General features: G+C 31.5%; 1 long non-coding RNA gene across 1 annotated transcript; it reads left to right on the forward strand.

Moving 5' to 3' along the window:
- The first annotated feature begins 1,639 nt into the window (after positions 1-1,639).
- On the forward strand, positions 1,640-13,972 carry LOC144255275 (uncharacterized). Its single transcript, XR_013343705.1, has 3 exons — positions 1,640-1,703; positions 8,901-9,027; positions 13,833-13,972. It is a non-coding gene; the product is annotated as an uncharacterized LOC144255275 (long non-coding RNA).
- Positions 13,973-21,507: the final 7,535 nt, after the last annotated feature.

Here is a 21,507-nt window from a genome sequence, read left to right on the forward strand (position 1 = left end):
TTTCCCAGAGCTGTGTCTAAAGGGAAATATGTACAAGATGATTATCCAGGCAAAAAATGTCTATCTAACATTATATTTTATTATATATATATATAATTTTTATTATTTAAAAACACACTTTGTTCTGAAACTACAGTGATACTACTGTATTTTAGCTTCAATTATTTGTGAGAAACAAACAAACAAAAAAGACATTTCTCTTTGTTTGCTGGTGATTTTTTTCAACCTCAGGAGTCTCTTGAAGAATGGCAGAAATAGATATGTAACTCTCTAGTTTGAGGCAGATCCATCAAACTAGATGATGTTTTGCTTCTGCTTTCTGTCTTGATCATTAGAAACATACATTTATATTCACATGGAACATTTTTGGAATTCTGTTCTGTTAGTTCTTCTAAATATTAAATGAATGTGAAAAAGAATGCAGGAAAGATAAATAATTTCAAACAATTCATTTTAAAAATATTTTTTTCAAATTACCAAAAATTCTTAAAAGTTAGAAAAGTTAAAAGCTTTAGAAATTGCCTAAGGCTATTTTCTCTTGCTCAGGAGAGTAGACTATATCTCCAACTCATTCCTCTCTAGAATTGTACTGTGTGCAAATATGAAAAAAAAATGTGCTAAGATGCCCCACTTGGCTTATATGTTTTAAAATCCTCACAGGGGCTCAAATGTGCCATTTTTCTACTTTACAGGTACAAGATCTGAAATTTGTATACTTAACAAACATTTACGAGACTGTAATTCAAAATGACCTAAAGAATAAAAAAAAAATTGAAGAACTGACCCACTGAACATTAATCATAGGGACTTATAATATTGAAGCCATTATATTAAATGTCTTTTTATCATTGTCACAATTTTCCATATTTATATCATCAATATATTAATCACAATTTTTACCCACTTAATAACAAATCTTAGTTTCTATTTTACTTGTTTTTTAAGAAAAAATTTGTAGTAATTCATATTAATAATTTAATGTTCATACTTGTTAAAGTATGAAATATATACTTTAAAAGCTATGGCTTTGGCAAGTGAAAAATCCAGCCTAAATTCTTCTTAAGATTGGGAGCCATCTCATCACACAAGCATGAAAAATTAATTTCTGCTTCATTATAAATTACTGTGATTTCTAAAGTTGCTTGAAATGTCTGCCAGTGCCTTGAAATCACCCATGTCTGTTTTTCCCTGATGAGATAACAACCCTCCCTGAAACTTTAGTGATGACTCATAAATTCTGGCTTTCCCTGACCAAATGACAACCCTCTCTGAAACCTTAGTAGTGCCTCATAAATTCTGATGTTGTGATCTAAACTTACTCCCTAAGTGATGAACAATTTTAAACCACTAATCTTATACCTGCCTTTGTATTATGCTTGTAAAAATCAGGGTTGTTTTCCCTGATAACAACCCTCCCCAAAAGTTTAGTGATGACTCACAAAGGGCTCTCTGGTCTCAGATGCAATATACATGATCTGGAGCCCCTTCCAATCAAGAGCATTTTGTGGGAACTGTCCAATTCTGTGTGTTGTCAGGGAGGAGGAGGGTGGGCTTTCACTGTTACTTCTTATCTCCTAAGTCCTCTTTTTTTTTTTTTTTGACATTTGTCTGGACTTGAATATCATACTTCAGAGTCAGAGGTTGCTCTCCTGTGCAGAAACTGAGGATCCCAAGGAGGCCCAACTGCAGAGAACCAGGAAATGGTGAGTGTGTATTGGCCTAGTGAGGTAGGCTGGGGGAGAAAGACTATTTATTGGAACCACTAAGACTGGCTGTGGTGAAAACAGGAGCTAGCAGATTGCAACTCTGGGCAGTTTCTGCAGGCTTAAGTCCTCCACTGGGCCACTATGTCCTCAGTCCTACTGACCAACCAGATGGGGAACATGTCAGTGGAAGAGACTCTTTGCTGTCTTCCTTATGCTTAAAGGGCATCTTCAGTCTGCCTAAAATACTATGTGTCAGGTGTGTTCCTGCAGCCCACTGTCTTACCAGATGCTGGAGATTGACAGGTGGAATAATTATCAAAATCAAATCTCCACAGGCCATTTTCTTGAAGGAAAGGAGCTGTTGTTTTGGGGCACCTAATTTCCTCTTGAGCCAGCTAATTTTTATTTTGACTTTTATTTATTTTTTAATTATTATTATTATTATTATTTAGGTAGTTAGTGTCATTAGGTAAATCAGGTCTAATATCAAGTAAAATGAAGAATGAACATTATATTGAGAATGGAGTCCAGGAAAAGGGGAATTGGCCCAGAGCCCATCCCAAGTAAATGTTAATGAAGCAGCTCCCAGCAAACAGGGAGATGCTAATTCAAAAGCCCTTCCTGCCCAGATTACTGCTTCAGCCCACCTGTTCCCCCAGCCTTTGGGCCTTCCCATGTACATTCCATCACTGCAAGATAACAGATCAAAGGACAGAAATTCGACAGAAATGCAGGAAAGCTGAAGGAAGAACTTAGTTATAAAAAAGAGACGATCTCGCCCTTTCATGGATTCCTCCTCTTGGGTCCCCTTCTTCCTCTGAAGAGAAGTCTTTTCTACTGTCCTTTAATAAAGCTTCAACATTCCACTCTAAACTTACCTTGGCATGCTTCTCTTATATTATACTTCAGCATTGCGGAGGCAAGGACTTGTCACCGGTAAATAGCCTTAATAGTAGGTTTAAATTTATTTTGAGAAAGGTCATAGCTAAATTGCTGAGATTATTTTTGCTATGATTGATATATCTAGACTTTACTATCACAATAAAGCATACAGGTTTTACATACAAATGTATTCATATGGGGATTTTATTTGTATTGTGATACTTTCATGATTATTGTAATATTATGATTTCTCAAAATATATGAATAGTAGACCATGATAAGTTTTTTTTTTTTTTTTTTTTGCTCTTATAATTGAAAAGGTTTTTGGCTAAAGTTACATAGAATTTTGTTTTTTTTTTTCTTAGAGAGAGACAGAGAGAGAGAGAGAATTTTTAATATTTATTTTTTAGTTTTTAGTGGACACAACATCCTTGTTTGTATGTGGTGCTGAGGATCGAACCCGGGCCGCACGCATGCCAGGCGAGCGTGCTACCGCTTGAGCCACATCCCCAGCCCTTACATATAATTTTGTAGATTAATTTTAAAAATTTATGATTTGGTTACTTATTTCATTTAAAGTAAATGTTTTTGATTTTTTTTATTATTGCATTATTGTTGTATTTAATACTCAGGATTATTTTGACATAATCATAAAACATGGAATATAATTTGCTCCCCGTCAGTATCCAGTAGTTCCCCTTTCCCTATTCTCCTACTTTCTTTTATTGTATATTTATTTATAGCTTTTTAAAATTATTGCATTATAGAATACACATAAAAGTAGACTTCACTGTGATATATTTATATTTGTACATAGCAATTTTGGTGAGATGTATAGGGTATTAATTTGGGGGAAAATTATCACCTTTATAATGATGAGTTTTATCATCTATACATGGGATGTATAATTCAGTCTTTTATGTACTTCTCATAATTTTTATTGTCTTATAAGTTCTACATATTTTATTTCTAAAAATTTACACATGTAAAATACCACTTTCATAAGGCACCTATGTAAAATTTATACATAGTGTTTTATGCTCTTTTTTAAACTGGATATGTTATGAAATGTGACCGGCCTAGTGACCATTTTTCCTACAGATTATTATTTTTCTCTTCCAAGATGTGTGTTGTATTGAGCCATGCCCTTGGAATTAAAGTGTTTGGATGAGTACCATTGCATACTTATATGTTATCATGGTCACATATGCTCTAATTTCACTAAGTCTCTATGATGGGGAGTATCATGTATATTCAATAGCAAAATATTTTCCACAAATAGATACTAATTTAAACTCCTTTTTAGTTAATAATTATTCATTTGTTCTATATGTTCATCAATATTATTATTTTTTCCCAAAATGGGTTTTTATTTTGCATTTGTTAATTTCTAAAAATTTTGAATTTTTAAATCTAATAGACATAACTCATGTATAAATTTGCAGTTCAAATTTTTGGCCTTTATATATATATATTTTTTTTTTATGATTTCTGGCTTAAAAGAGAAAATGGATCCAAAAATGCAGCTTGAGTTTGATTTCAACAAAAAGAAAAAGGTTTAAATTATTTTTTAAAATTGCTTTTTTATCCTCATCATTTATTATGGGTTTCTTTTGTGACTGTAAGTGTAGGTTATTTAAAGTGGATTCTAGGGTTTATCTTTGGAAGTTACTACAGGAAAAATAAATAAGAAATATCTCAACACTATGGCTGCAGGAAAATGAGTAAATTTCCTCAAAATCATATGGTAATTAAATTATTAAATGACATATTTACTAAACATCCACTCCTTAAGGAATTTTTTTTCTTAAATATTTTTGGCAGTGAATCATGAATTCTATTATCTGGATTTTGGTGTTTAATATAAAATCATATGGAATAAAATTTGTTCAATCCTAGAAATATTCATACATAATTTGTTGTTTACTTAATGACATGCTGAGGAGATAGCAACTAATGAGCATATTTATTTTTAGAAATAGTTACTTTTTTGCTTTTCAGTTTCTAATAAGCCTTTTATATTTATTTCCTTACTGAGTCTCTCAGGGCCACTGATTTTTTTTTTTTTTTCATTTTGTAATCTCCAGGCATTTACCCTTCTAAGAAATCTGTCTTGGGAGCTCTGTTTCTGAATAGTTTCTTAACATGAAAAAAAAAGTACTTGTGTTGCCCCTGAAATGTATTCTCAATGCACTCTCTTCAAAATGGAAAGAAAATAATATTTCCCCAGACTGACATCCCTGTGTCAGGAGCTAACAATACATTGATGGTCTTTGAAGAAATTTCATACAGTTCTGTCTGGGTAGTTTGATGTGGGCTGCTGAATTGCCATTTAGTATACAAATACCCATTTTTTTTTTTTATCAGTACTGTGGGAATAATTTTAGAGGACACAGGTAAATAATGCTCTTCATGGAGGCTATGAATACCTGTATGTTCTGTAGTGCACAGCTGATAAAGCCCCTGGAAGACACTGTGCAGATACTATTTGGTTAAAGATTATCTGCCACTCACATAAAATGTATTCCAAAAGCTTGTAATAACCTTTTCACTTTAGGCATCCATGTCATCCACATTCCCGAGTATAAAAGTATGAATCTTTCTTTTCTGAATTCCAGGGTCCATTTCTTTTGTGCTTCAAAGTGGTGCAAATAATTATGTTTTTTTTGTCTTTCTTTTACACTGTGTTTCTAATAAAAAATGTTCTCTGCTCCAAGTCTCTATTTCCCATGTCCACCTATGTTTAGAAAATGACATAGAAAATTGTATTTGATAATTTATAAAGGAGAGTTGAGAATACTTCTGGTTCATGTCTTCCTTCCTTAGAAACTGAACAAGAACTATGCTTGGTCCTGAAAAGGGAGCAGCATAACCTATCATATATATAGGAAAAATGTTGATTGATTGTATATTCTCTTCTATGTATTGTCTGTTCAGATCCTTGGCCCATTTGTTGACTGTGTGGTTGTTGTTGTTATTATTATTATTATTATTATTATTATTATTATTATTATTATTATTTGCTTAAATTTTTGAGTTCTTTATGTACCCTAGAGATTAGTACTCTATCTGAAGTGTGAGGGGTAAAAAATTCCTCCTAGGATGTAGGCTCTCTCTTCACCTCACAGATTGTTTCTTTTGCTGAGAATAAACATTTAGTTTGATTTCATCCCATTTATTGATTATTTGTTTTAATTCTTGTGCTATAGGTGTCTTGTAAAGGAAATTGGGGCCTAATCCTACATAAGAAGATTAATTAGAGCCTGTATTTTATTCTATTAGGTGCAGAGTTTCTGGTTTAATTCCTAGGTTCTTGATACACTTTGAGTTGAGTTTTGTACATAGTGAGAGGTAGGGTTTGTTGAAGAGACTATATTTTCTCCAGTGCATGTTTTTGGCACCTTTGTCTAATATATAATAATTGTAATTTTGTGCGTTAGTCTCGGTGTCTTCTATTCTGTACAATTTGTATATCAGTCTGTTTTGTTGCCAATGCCATGCTGTTTTTGTTACCATTGCTCTGTAGTATAGTTTAAGGTCTGGTATAGTGATGCCACCTGATTCACTCTTCCTGCTAAGGATTGCTTTAGCTATTTAGGGTCTCTTATTTTTCCAGATAAATTTCATGGTTGCTTTTCTAATTCTATGGGGAATGCCATTGGGATTTTGATTAGAATTGCAGTAAATCTGTATAGTGCTTTTGATAGCATGGTAATTTTGATAATATTAATTCTGCCTATTCATGAGCAAGGTAGATCATTTCATCTTCTAAGGTCTTTTCTGATATTTTTTTCTTTAGGGTTCTGTAGTTTTTCTTGTATAGATCTTTCACCTCTTTCATTAAGTTGATTCCCAAGTATCTTATTTTTTGAAGTTATTGTAAATGTAGTATGTACCCTAACTTTTGTATATAAATTTTTAAGTTTTGTACTTTTTATATATTTCAGTATTATTTATTAATAACTTATATTCAGCATTTAATGTGTCTATATGTTGTTATGTTTTATGAATAAAGGGATAAAATAGCATTTTATTATCACACTGTTTTCCCAATATCCTAGCATCTTTCTTTGGAATGAATGCCATTTTTCCTCTTCCCTGCACTCCAATCTTCATTATGTATCACTGCCTAAATAACAAGAGGCTTATTAAGAGTTTTGTTTTTGTTGTTGTTTTCTGTAGTTCTACCATTTATTTTATTATGAGGTTTACCCTGATTGATTTAACTTCATAGCATCAATCATGTGGCATCATGATATTTTCATCAGCAGTAGACTTTATGTACAACAGTGGAAATAACAAATATCTTAGCCAGATATCTAGATTCTTGTCATTATACTCAGAGAAATGAAAAATTGCAGAATATTCTTAGGATAAAATTTCCATCAGAGTGTATTTCCATCAAATGAGAAATCATTATATATGCATATATTTGAAATTATATACTATATAATTAAAATAATTATTATTTGTTGAATTTTCAAATTTGCTACTGCTTCTTTAATTGTATCTTCTTTTTTAAAATTTGTACTGTAAATTGAACCCAGGGGTGCTTATCCATGAAGCCACATCCTCAGTCCTTACTGTATTTTATTTTATCAATCTTGGTGAGTTGCTAAGTGCCTCACTAAGTTTCTCAATACAATATATATAAGGCAATATTATATATAATATTGTCTTCGAATTTATGATCCTTTTTCCTCATCCTCCTCAGTCACTGGAACTATAGTTTTCCATCACTAGACCTTGCTCATTTGCTTTTCAAAAGCACCAACATGGATATTGGTAACTGTCTCTGTGTTATGTTCATCTTTAATAGCTTCTGATTTTGCTCTTTTGCTTAAGATTTTCTTTACTTTTAGTTTATAAAATTTACTTTTCATTGTGATGAAAGATTTGATAATAAATTCTTAGTCATTTTATGGCTTACTAATTATTTTCTGTATGTTTTATTTTCAACCTCAGGTTTAGTTGAATTTTAATTTTTGCAGCTGTATAGAGGTCTAAATGAAACATAATAACCTGTATGGATATTGTTTAAAGAAATGGAAAGACAATTTAACCCAGGTTTTTTACTGTACTGTATTAACCCGAAGGACATAAAATCAGAATGCTATATTGACTCAGCCACATTAATGTTTATAGCAGCAAAATTCACAATAGCTAAGCTACAAAAGCAAACATTCAATGAGGAATGGGTCCATTCAATGATGACAAGATAAAAATTGTTGCTTATGTACACAATAAACTATTAATCAGCCATAAAGAAGAATAACTTTATGACATTGGCCACTAAATGAATGGATCTGGAGATGTTATGCTTAGTAAAACAAACCATTTCTTTAAAACTGAATGTTTAATTTTTTTTTGCTGATATGTAAAATCTAAAGTTCATAAAGTGGGGAAGGGTAAGAAAACAAGAACAGTAGATTGCACAGTGGTAAAAATAAATAAATAAAAGGGAAGGAGATAGAAATATTAAAGATATATATAAATCCTACCATCAGAGTCACCAATTAGGATAAAATATGTCCCATGCTTACATAATACCATAAAAATTGATTCTACTCTCAGGTAGAACTAGAAAGAACCAAAAAAAAAATTATATATTTTGAAAAGCTATATGTATATTCTATTATAAACATCATACAACATATGCATCAATCAAATTTTATATATATAAGCATATTTTATTTTGTATGTTAAAAATTGTTAAAATTATAAAACGGAAAATGCAAACAGGATTGTTTTTGTTATTTTTTATATTAATAACATTCATAAATACCATAGAATGTTTGAACTTAAATTCACTATTAAATATTTCCATTAAGTAGTCTGTCTACCTTGTTATATTTCAAAATTTCTCTTATACCATTGGTATTGGGATTACTAGAGATATCACTACATATTCAGAAAAGCCAGCTCTATCAGAGAAATAAAAAATAAGATTCTACACTTTAGTAAATCTCTGATTAGTGGTTGTACAATTAAAATTTGAGGATTCCCTTTTTTAATTACAATAATTTTCTCATCTGAACAATATACATAATTTAGATCATGATATAAAATATCAAAAATTATATATTTTTGTGCTAATGCCTGAGTTTTATGTTGTGTTTCACAAATGTGGAATATATATAATTTTTGGAACTTAAATCACTTTTTCTGCAGAAGTAGATAATAGTATCATTTTGTTCCAGAACACCACCTACATGATAGTATACTAACTTTCATTTTAATTTCATTTACCTTACAGACTGTGCAAATGTTCATGTGGTTAATGTGTTATTTATTTATCTATTCTTTTTACAGTTACTGTTATCATTCAGGGATATAGCCATTGATTTTACTGAAGAGGAGTGGGAATGCCTTCAGCCTGCTCAGAAAAACTTATATAAAGATGTGATGTTAGAGAACTATAGAAACTTTGCCTTCCTTGGTAAGTTTAATTTCCATTTAAAATTTTTAATTAATAGTTATTATTTAATGTACTTCTGTTGTATCTTCTGGGAACTTTTCAATAAGAATGAGTTTCAGTTTTGTGTTTCAAAGATAAAGGGCACTTTTAGTACAGATAATTTACTCTTTAATATATATTGTTACTCTTTAATCTCTCTCTTTCTTGGTATGTTATACATTCTCCACTTTAGATAAGTAGTTCCTAGCATACTTTAGTGATGTAAACTCTTGTAGCCTACACAGAGCAGGGGACACAGTGAGGCTTTCAAATAGAGAAAACCAATCTAAAAAATGTTGTTAGAGTAGTTATTTAGCAGAAAAAAAACATTTTAGAAGCTTAGGTTTATTTCTTTTGATTTTAATCATTGAACACATACTGCCCTACATTTATCACATTTTCAAATTCTTTGTGATCCTCCATTTTCTTCTTTAGTGATGTCCCAGTTTATTCAGATTAACTATCAATACTTATGTTTTATTGTGAGGGCCAGCATGATGTGTTACAATTCTTCTTGTGAGGAAACCTTTAAAGAAGCAAAAAGAAGAGAGGGAATCAATCTCAGTGAAAAGGAAAAAAAAAAAAAAACCTGGCCACTCCTCTTCATGGCTGTACATAGTATGCCCCAAAATTACATAGCTTCTGTTGCAATGACTACATTCTAACCTAGTATTATTTTAACCCCAAGTGTTAGCTAACCAAGATAACGTACAGTTAATACAAACAAAGAGTCTCTTCTCCCAAAGGACATTACCACAGAAACTAGATAGTGCACCTGTAAAGTTGTCTTAATAGCTTCAGAGAGAAACTGCTGGGACTTACTATTGTGGGACTCAGGGTGCCAGTTTCCATCACCCGCACACTTTCTATTTCCAAGGTCAGAATACTTAAAGCCCCCCCCTTTTTTAAGGCCTTTTGAATAAATAATATTACTTATCTCCTTAATGCTGGTGGGGGCAAAAAATAGGGCAGCAATAGACAACAGCAAGTGCCAACATCAGTAAACATCCAACTATGAAAATTTTTTGACACAGATGAAATTGAGTAAACATGAAGTTAGCCAATCCAACAAGTCAATCATCAATCATCTTGTTGTACCTTATTAATGATATCTTTAAGGTAATCGAAGTCTTTTGAAATAAAATTACTATTATCACTTAAATTGAAGGAACACATGTTATTAAACTTCTGATATCCATTATGATATAACAATACCACACAATCAATTGCAATCATGAATTTTAAGTATGGCTTGACAATGTTGTTTTTGTTCTTCATTAAGCATATTAACAGCCATGGAGGCATGACTAATACTTTTTATGATAGCATAGGTGAGTTTCATTGTAGTTTTGTAAGCCCATAGAGCTAATCAGGGAAACCCACTAAGGAAAATATCAGAGCATCAAATTCTGCCTTAGAGAGAAGGTTCACTGAATTATCACAGTTTTTATCAAGAGGAATAGACCTTTCTTGAATATATTGTGCAGGACTGTGACCTATTAAATACTATGTGGATGGTAAGGACACAGTTATTCTGCTTACACAACAATGAATACCATGAGACATTTTTTCAGGTATATAACGATTTCATCCAAGTGAGTCAAGATATTGTAATGGGTTGTAGAAGTCCAGGATCTGACAGTACTGAGTTTCCCACAAGTGGTGTACAAAAACAGAGCAAAGAATTAACAGAGTTTTGTGTGAGTTTAGCAACCAAAGCAGTAACTAAGTTATCCATAGTGCATTCTAACCTATTTGAGCCAACTCCTTTTGAGCTGAGGTTATTAATGGTTTTATATCCCCCCAAGAATCTGGAATTATAGTATCTTGGGTTCCTCTATTAATCTTTCTCCTCTTTTAAGGAGAATGATTATTCTCTTGTTTGGAGGAACTCTTCTCTTCCAGGGTTAAATGAATCTTACAAATCAGCTTGTCAAGTCCCTGATATACATTTACAATTACTATATTTCATGCATCAAAAAGAACATTTTGGCATAAGTTTAACAGTCTATGCTTTTCCCCATGTGATCAAAGGCGTAGTACCTTGCCATGCTAATAAGGTGGAATCTTATATATATTTTCATAGATAGATAGATATAGATAGATAGACAAATAGATAGATAGATAATGGCTGTTTGAGAATAAAATGCCTATTCAATGCAGATGACCAATTTTGAATATTAATTTTATGTTGTATATTGAGCACATTAAGTGTAAATAAAACATTATTTAATGTATATTAATATGAGAGAGGCTAGATCTTGGTTTGTTTCTGTTTTAAAAGGCAAGGATCAGGATATAATTTACTCACTCAACAAAAGCTTGTCCAAAACGATTATGAGAAATTTCATAATTTAAAACTAAATCTCATTCATTAAACATTGAGCAAAAGGATGAGATGTAAATGCAGAGGTATTATCCATCTTTAAACAAGTAGGCCCTCTAGGAGCAGATCATGCTTGGTTTCTTTTCATGCTCAATGCTGGTACTGACTAGGAAGTTTCTTTTTTTAGATTCAATTTTGTTAGTATTTTTTTCTTTTTTATTGTGTTTTTTAATAATGAATTATAATCATAAATATTTTGAAGTGAATAACTCATTATACTTCTGCTTTGTAAGCTATTTTCTATATTTATTTTTCTATTTTGATTAATGATTTAATTTCTAGATCATTGCTTTTTATTGTGACATGAGTGGATTTTTTACATATATATATATATATATATATATATGTTTTATATCCCCTCAAGTGTAGTGTGTGTGTGTGTGTGTGTGTATCCCACTTATCTTTGTATATACTATATTTTTTTAATTTTTACAGTATTTCACAAGTTGCTTAGACTTGTCTTAAACTTGGTCCTGCTTGATAAGCCTCTCCCATATTGGTAGAATTTCAGGTTTGCACACTAGGAATTCCCCTCTCATTTTTTAAAAAGAATTATTCACATACAGGATTTATGCTTATTTATATTCATATTTTTGTCTTAATTTCACTCTCTAAACTTTCTTTAAATCGTTATTTAGTGTTCTTTGAGTAATTCATAACTGCCAGTATCCTAATTTTCAGTTTTTAATTTTTTTTTCTTTCTTGTCACTTGGATTAAGCCATGCTTCTCTTTGTTTATATTTGCTGTATTTTTTTTTGTTGTTGTTCATTAAAGGAGCTAACAGTAGATTATATAGTTCATTTTTGTAAAAAAGTATAAAAAAACATTTAAATAAATAAAAATAGGCAAGAGCCATGCTGCATCTTTGTAATATTTGCTAATTGGGAGGCCATGCAAAAGTACTTCATGTTGAGGGAAGTCATAGAAATTTAGAAACAGCATGAGTCAAAAAATTTTAAAAAGACTTGAGTTGTAGTTCAGTGATATAGAATTTGGGGGGTTAATCTCAAGCACAACACATGAAAAATTAAAAGTTAGATGACCTAAAGATCGAGAAATGCCAGTGCTAAATATGTATCCATGAATAATTAAATCACAAAACTCAGCTTTTGTGTTTAGTGCAGACTTTGTTCTCAGTATTAAAGTTATGGGCTCAATGTATGTGCCTATCAATGACCAAATGTGTAAAAATATTGTACTTATATACTATTATTATTGAATTATAAAATATTTTGTCTCTTAAAGTGTTATAATTAAGAGAAATGTGGCATGCAGAGATTAAGTTGCAGGTATATTTGATTCACATGTGGAAGACAGAAATTTAGTGGGTAAAATTTTGCTCACCAGGTACTGTGTTTTGTGTAGGGTTGATATTATACTCAAAGTTACATATTTTTATTTTATTGAGCATAAGAGAGTCAAGAGTTTTGTTTTACCACATGGTGAGTGTATTATATTCTTCATAAATACTAATAGAAGAAATATAATACCTTGTAAGAACAAAACTGATAATTATCTAAAATAATGATTGTGTTAATTCATTCTTTTTTGTGTTAATTCATTATATTTAGTCATTTTACCATATATATATATATATATATATATATATATATATATATATATATTATAAACTACCATGATATATTTAGGAAATAAACAAAGGTGTATTTGTCAATGAAAGAAATCATCATATCTCATGAATTTAAAAATATAAAAATCAATTTATTATACTTGATTGTTATGGGTTGATTTCATCCAAGTATTATGGCCATAGGCTATGCAAGGTTTTTATAGTCTTTTAAAATGTTTTAATGGAAAATTTTATAGTCATATACGTGTATATTTCTTAGTAAATTTTTTGTTCATTTTTCTGTTTAAGAGTCCATAGCCTCTTTACCCTTGTTGAATACTTGTGGTATTATCACTCAAAATACACTAGTTATTTTCATGTCTGTATGTCATGGTAGACCAAAGCCAGTTTTTAGATGCTTTCTTTGAGAAAGCAACAAATGTTTGTATGTTTTACATTTCTCTTGTTCTACTGAGAGTGAATGTAGCTGGTAGATATTTCCTAAATACACAATGCTATCTTACAGAGAACAAAAGGCTGTAGATGATAAAAGTAACATACTTACCTTCTCTTTATTATATTTCTCTTCTTAATGATATACTCCTCTTGGATGCTGTGATCTCTACAAAAATTTGAGTAATATTCTGAAGGTTATTTTGTTTGTGCTTTTTTATTGAACTGATATATTTTTTGATTTATGATGACTTGGACATACTAATCTTCTACACTCCTGATGTATTTATTCTACCTCAATTTCATGTTATGTATGCAAAATATATTTATCCCTGTCTAGTAGGTATTGTTTATTTTTTTATTTTTGTTTATTTCAGCCATGACTCCTCAGGACACCCAAGAATATTCACCAGAAAAGGGCATAAAACATATATTTCACAAAGTGATAAGTGGGAAATACAGAAGTTGTGATCTTGACTATTTACAACAAAAGAAAATAAGGAAAACTACAAGTGAGAGTGAACACCAGAAATCATATGAAAAATCAGGTCTTGTTCACCACCAGAGAATTTATACTGGAGAAAAGTCCTACAAATATAAAAAATGTGGCAAAGATTTTAGTATAAAAAAGGTCTTATTTGCCACAGAAGAAACCACACTGGAGAGATGCCTTACCAATGGGAAGAATGTTTTTAAAGAAATCTCAATCTTTATTAAGCAAAGCAGAATTCACACTGAAGAGAAGCCCTACAAATGTGAAGAATATGGTGAACTACTTAGTCAAAAATTAAACATTATTTACCAAAGAAGAATTCACACTGAAGAAAAGCTCTACAAATGTAGAGAATGTGGCAAAACTTTTAGTCAAAAAACAGACCTTATTCACCACAGCAGAACTCACAGTGGAGAGAAGCCCTACAAATGTAAAGATTGTGGCAAAGCTTTCAGTCGAAAAGTAGGACTTACTTACCACAGCAGAACTCACAGTGGAGAGAAGCCCTACAAATGTGAAGAATGTGACAAAGCTTTCAGTCGAAAATCACACCTTATTTGCCACAGGAGAACTCACACTGGAGAGAAGCCCTACAAATGTAAAGAATGTGGTAAAGCTTTCAGTCAAAAATCAAACCTTATTTGCCATAGGAGAACTCACACTGGAGAGAAACCCTACAAATGTAAAGAATGTGGAAAAGCTTTTAGTCAAAAAACAGACCTTATTCACCATAGCAGAACTCACAGTGGAGAGAAGCCCTACAAATGTGAAGAATGTGACAAAGCTTTCAGTCAAAAATCAAACCTTATTTGCCACAGGAAAACTCACACTAGAGAGAAACCCTACAAATGTAAAGAATGTGGAAAAGCTTTTAGTCAAAAAGCAGACCTTATTCACCACAGCAGAACTCACAGTGGAGAGAAGCCCTACAAATGTAAAGATTGTGGCAAAGCTTTCAGTCGAAAAGTAGGACTTACTTACCACAGCAGATCTCACAGTGGAGAGAAGCCCTACAAATGTGAAGAATGTGACAAAGCTTTCAGTCAAAAATCACACCTTATTTGCCACAGAGGAACTCACACTGGAGAGAAGCCCTACAAATGTAAAGAATGTGGCAAAGCTTTCAGTCGAAAATCACACCTTATTTGCCACAGGAGAACTCACACTGGAGAGAAACCCTACAAATGTAAAGAATGTGGCAAAGCTTTTAGTCAAAAAACAGACCTTATTCACCACAGCAGAACTCACAGTGGAGAGAAGCCCTACAAATGTAAAGATTGTGGCAAAGCTTTCAGTCGAAAAGTAGGACTTACTTACCACAGCAGAACTCACAGTGGAGAGAAGCCCTACAAATGTGAAGAATGTGACAAAGCTTTCAGTCGAAAATCACACCTTATTTGCCACAGGAGAACTCACACTGGAGAGAAGCCCTACAAATGTAAAGAATGTGGTAAAGCTTTCAGTCAAAAATCAAATCTTATTTGCCACAGGAGAACTCACACTGGAGAGAAACCCTACAAATGTAAAGAATGTGGAAAAGCTTTTAGTCAAAAAACAGACCTTATTCACCACAGCAGAACTCACAGTGGAGAGAAGCCCTACAAAAAATTCACCACAGCAGAATTCACACTGCAGAGAAGCCCTACAAATGTGAAGAATGTGGCAAAGCTTTCAGTCGAAAATTACTCCTTATTAGCCACAGAAGAACTCACACTGGAGAGAAGCCCTACAAATGTAAAGAATGTGGCAAAGCTTTCAGTCAAAAATCACACCTTATTAGCCACAGGAGAACACACACTGGAGAGAAACCCTACAAATGTAAAGAATGTGGAAAAGCTTTCAGTCAAAAATCACACCTTATTAGCCACAGGAGAACACACACTGGAGAGAAACCCTACAAATGTAAAGAATGTGGCAAAGCTTTTAGTCAAAAATCACACATTATTCTCTACAGCAGAACTCACACTGGATAGAAACCCTACAAATGTAAAGAATGTGGCAAAGCTTTCAGTCAAAAATCAAACCTTATTTGCCACAGGAGAAGTCACACTGGAGAGAAGTCCTACCAATGCAAAGAATGTGGCAAAGCTTTCAATCGAAAATCACACCTTATTTGCAACACAGAATTCACACTTGAGAGAAGCCCTACAAATGTGGCAAAGCTTTTAGAATAAAACAGGCATTATTCACCATAGAAGAACTCACGCTGGAGAATAGCCCTAAAAATGTGAATAAAGTGGGAAAACTTTTAATAAAAAATAAAACTATTCACCACAGCAGAAGACACCCTGGTGAATATGAAATGTAAATAAAGTGATAATACTTTTAAAGAAAAACTAAACCTCATTAGGGGAAAGAACCCCTATGAATGAAAACAATGTATCAAAGCTTTTAATAAGAAATCAATTCTTTTTCACCACTAGGCTATTTATTCTGAAAAGGAAACATACAAATATAGAGAATGTAGAAATATTTTAAATTATATATCATACATTACTAGACATCAGAGAAAATGTTGGAGAAAAGCTTTATAAATTAGACCATTGAACCATTCCTCTAAGAAAGGGTTAATATTTAATCCTCACCACAATAATCATAGCAGAGAGAAAGTTTTGAAATGTGAAAATTGACAATGTGACAATGCCTTCAAAATTTATTCAACAATACTCAGCACCTGTGGATACATACTGGTTAGAGAGAATACAAATGGGAAAAAAAACAACATTTCATACCCACATGTTTCTTAAACACTAGTGATTTTTGGAGAATGTATTGTGCCCAGAAACCCTAAAAAGTTAAATAATATTTCCAAACTTATTCAAATTTTAAATTCATTGAACATCTGAAAAATCATACCAGTAGTGAACATTGAACAGATTTTGTCCAAAATGTATGCCTTATATAACAATGAAACATTTATAATCAACACCTTGACAAATGTGAGAGTATAGTGAAGTCATTATCTATACATTACACCTTGATGTATATGAGGATCAGTAAAGACACAACTCATTTAAATATCGAATATAAGTACCTGTCATTAACTTTTGATTAAATTTTATCAAGTTATTTGGTAGAAATGTCAGTCATAAATATCATACATGTATAATGCAGAAACCTCATCGTTGAAAGTATATATATTTTTTCCTAAATCAAATATTACTATTTTCACTTTTGAATACCAGAGGAAACAATTATAAGGAATCTATTTTTTGATGTGTAACACTGAATTGTAATATTTTAATCTTTCTTTTGTATTGCAGTTTATATTTAGGGATTTTTAAACACAGTGCCACATTTTTATGTCCTCTCTCCGCCTTTTCAAATTTTGATACTGGTTTTGCCAAGTTGCGTGAATCCACACTAAGATGCTGAGGCTGAATTTAAACTTCTGAAACTACTCAGCTTCCCAATTTGCTTGGATTACAAGCATGGACCATCTTACCCAGTTTACAGTGCATTTTTTACCTATTTATGTATGCAATATATCTTTATAACTGAATATTTCTGTATATGTTAACACTCATATTGCATTTTGTCATTAAAAGACAGATATCACAGTATTCCACCTGATTAAATATTTTATGCAACAGTAAAACCTACTATTGTAAATAATCTAGCATCTCTTAATACTTTTACACATTTTAATCAAACTTAATGTGGAGTATAATTTGCATAATCAAATCATTGTAATTTATTTTCTGTTTTTTTTTTTATGGTGAAATTACAAGTTACAGGAAGGACATAGATAAATATTGGAAAATAAGCCCCAGATTTTCACATCTTGATTTACAAATTTTAACATTTTAACTTTTTAACATTTTAACATTTCATAATGATTTGAATAGACTGAATTTCCACAACCTTCAAGGTAGCTCTTGCAGGAGAGAAGTGCTTTATCTTTCTTGTGTGTGCATAATGCACTTCTAGACTTCAGCCTCATTGGAAACATTTCATTTTTATGTGAATGAGGTAAATGATCAGTGTTTTCATATACATTAGTTAATTCTGACATCACTGTTATTGTATAGGCAGTGTTATTTTAGTGCAGGAATCAGAGAAATGGATGGGGAGTCAAGGTTGAGTGAGGTCTTATACTTATGAAAAAATAATCAATGAGCTATGTTTCATAGTCTTATTTTCTGTGAACCAAGTGGTAAGAGGTAAACTGAGAAGGTTTTATGTAAAGATTAAGTTTCTTATCATAAAATGTTGGCTTATCAACTACAATAGGGCAAAGGCTTTTTATGCATGGAATCCATTCAAAAATCATATTGAATATCATTCACGATATTATTAATATTACATATAATTTATGAAGAACTGAGTTTAAAACAATATATGGCTAAGAACAATGCCTGGGGACATTGTACACTCTCCAATATAGACATATTTATACCAATTTAATTATACATCAAATTATACTAAATAAGAAGAAAAATAAATTGGATCAAAGCACAACAATATACAAATAAAAACTTGTAAAGATTTAAGCAAGAGACAAATAGTGGATGGAGTGTGGCCTCTAAATTCTAGGGGGAAAATCATCATATAATCAGAGGTAATTGAAGAAAGATAAGTTACCCACTTTGAGCTAGAACAGCATTTGAAAGAAAAAGAATCACAATGTTAGCAAAGATTATCCACTTCCTTTTGTATGCTTTATAATATATTCCAAAAGATTCCTGCATGTTTTATTTCAGTCAAATTGAGAAACAATCCAGAAAGTTAAAAAAAGAAAAGTATTTCTCCTCTGGTTTTAAAAGCAAGAAAAGGAATAAAGATTTATTGAGCTAGAAAAACTTACTAGTTAGAGGTAAAAAATAGAACTGAGATTTTCAGAGTCTCTGTATAATGTATTTCAGTGATCTCTGGATGCACAGGGCATTTTTGCATAACAAAGAATTTGTTCACTTATGTACAGCTAAAAGAACATTGCTGTTTTTAGTAAGTCTTTTTTATTAATAACAGTGATGTACCTTTCAGGTGTTTCCAGCCACAACAATACACAATTTCAGAAATCTTCTGGTTCATGCTCCATATATTCTGCCACAATATTCACCAGGACAAGATAATATAAACCTTTTGTCAGCCCCATCAAAGCATTCACTTCTATTAATTTTAAGGCCAAACCTATACTGCAGAGAAAAGTATGATACATTGAACAACATAGTTTTACTTAGTAAAAATATTTTTTTAATGAAAAATATATCCCAAACTGTTTTGTCTTGGGATTGCATTAGAAAAATATGAGGTAATTATACTGTGTATTATGACCTCAGGCTCTGAGCCTTAAAATACAAAAGAGTATTTTGTGTTTATTTTTAAATATAGTTTTTATGTTTCAAACATTCAAATCAAATTCCACAGCAATTAATGATAAAAAAAAGAAAAACCACGAGAAAAACAACTGCTGTTTGATGTCTCATCATGACCTTTCAATACCTGCTGTAGATTGCCTGTGGGTTCCACTTTTAATTTAAAAGATAGTAATTTTTCCATACAATTTGGATCAAATGTTGGACAAAAGCTCCTGCATTGTTTTCCTGGGCAAGCTGTCATACTTGAAACAACTGAACTCCCACTTGAAATATATTTACATTCTATCAGTTCTTAACTGATCTAGCATAAAACAAATCCACTTTCTTCTTGTTGAATATCTTGAGCCCAAAGATATGTAACCTGAGAGCTAAAAGAAAAGGACATAAGTGAAGGGGTCTTTTTAGCATAAGGCAAACTGCACTTTTTTCTATTTAATTTTTCTGCTTGTGATGATGTACACTTCTCTACCTACTTAAAATATCTGCTTCCACAGACTACATAATTCATAGTAATTCTTAGGAGTATTATCTATCTTTCAATTTCAATTTTTTAGCTTTCTATATAGTTACCGCACAATCTCATGGCCAGATCAATATTTTCTTGAACTTCTTCATATATTAATCAATACACTATCTCAGATATATTTGTTTCTAGATTGTCAGGGATCCCTCCTAGTGAATTCTGAGATGTGTGAGAGGTTGAACAAGCATAGAAATTTGCTTATAAAAGATAAGCCATGTTGTAGGTGGGAAGTAAAAGGAGAAAATATGCAAAAGTCCTCATCAAAACTTGTATATGCTGATACTCCACAAGGGTATTCCAATGATGTCTGGTTTGGGGTATGGAAGCAACTTTTCTTATACACTATGACAAAAAGTTCATCAAATATGGTTGTTATAAACTTTTTGAGAACACCCTAATTTACCTTAGTAATTTCTACATTGGAAAACTACTTTTACTTTTAAACAAAACTATTCATTGCAATAAATCTGAAATAGTTCTTTAATATTGCAGAACAGAAAATTGGTGGCATTACTGACTGAATGCTAATATTTTCCAAAAACACCTATAGGGGTACTTAACAAAATGCATGGATAATTAAAGACTGAAATGACACCCAGAAACAACTACTTATAGTAAAAAAAAATATTACTTTATTTCAAATACTAGTGCACTCTTTTGTTTTTTTTCCCCCAAATTTTTTTAACCTTTTGATATGATATTTCACTTCATTTATATAATATGATCAATAGTATGCTTTTTCATATGCACTCTCTGATGCATCCCAAATATGTTTTCATACCCCAACACCTTAGCAGATTTCTATACACATTATTCACTAGAGAAACAGTAGTTACTTCTGAAATCTATTTTGCCCTTTTCAAATGAGGTCTTCTAGGTTTTTTTTTTTTTTAATATCTGAAATAATTAGGATGAACTTAATTCTAATTAGCATATAGTAAATTTCTGTTAAAAAGGGCATTTATACAATCTGTACAATATGGTATGTGGTTTTTCATGTTTTTAGCTACAACTTAATGAGTATTATAACAATCTTATTATGTGGGTAAGATGTGGGTATGATGAACAAATAACAAATAACAATTACATGCTGCATTGTTAGTAATTCACCAAACAATTTTTTCAAAAACAGACTCTGATGTGTGGTTTTTACCAACTATTATATCATGAATGAATGAAGTTCAGTAAATGAATAATTGGAACTACATACTTGCTTAGGGTGCCTATAGCTCATTGTTAAAAAACCTTTAGTTATATAAAATTTCAATACTGTTTCTTACATTGTGACTTAATGGAATTTTGATAAAATGTACATTAATAATGCTGAAGTCTTTCATTGAATCTTATATCAGTTTATGAAATAAATATGCTATATGTAATTTCCTCAATTCTGTCGTATGTTTTAAGAAACTATGAAAAATTCAAATTAAAGTTTTTTTTATTGTTGGTTGTTCAAAACATTACATAGTTCTTCATATATCATGTTTCACACTTTGATTCAAGCGGGTTATGAACTCACATTTTTACCCCGTATACAGCTTGCAGAATCCCATCAGTTACACTTCCATTGATTTACATATTGATATACTCATGTCTGTTGTATTCTGCTGCCTTTCCTATCCTCCACTATCCCCCCTCCCCTCCCCTCCCCTCTTCTCTCTCTACCCCCACTACTGTAGTTCATTCATCCCCCTTGTATTATTTTTCCCTTTCCT

The sequence above is a fragment of the Urocitellus parryii genome, chromosome 6 (assembly GCF_045843805.1).
Source record: "Urocitellus parryii isolate mUroPar1 chromosome 6, mUroPar1.hap1, whole genome shotgun sequence".
Taxonomy (NCBI): Eukaryota; Metazoa; Chordata; class Mammalia; order Rodentia; family Sciuridae; genus Urocitellus; species Urocitellus parryii.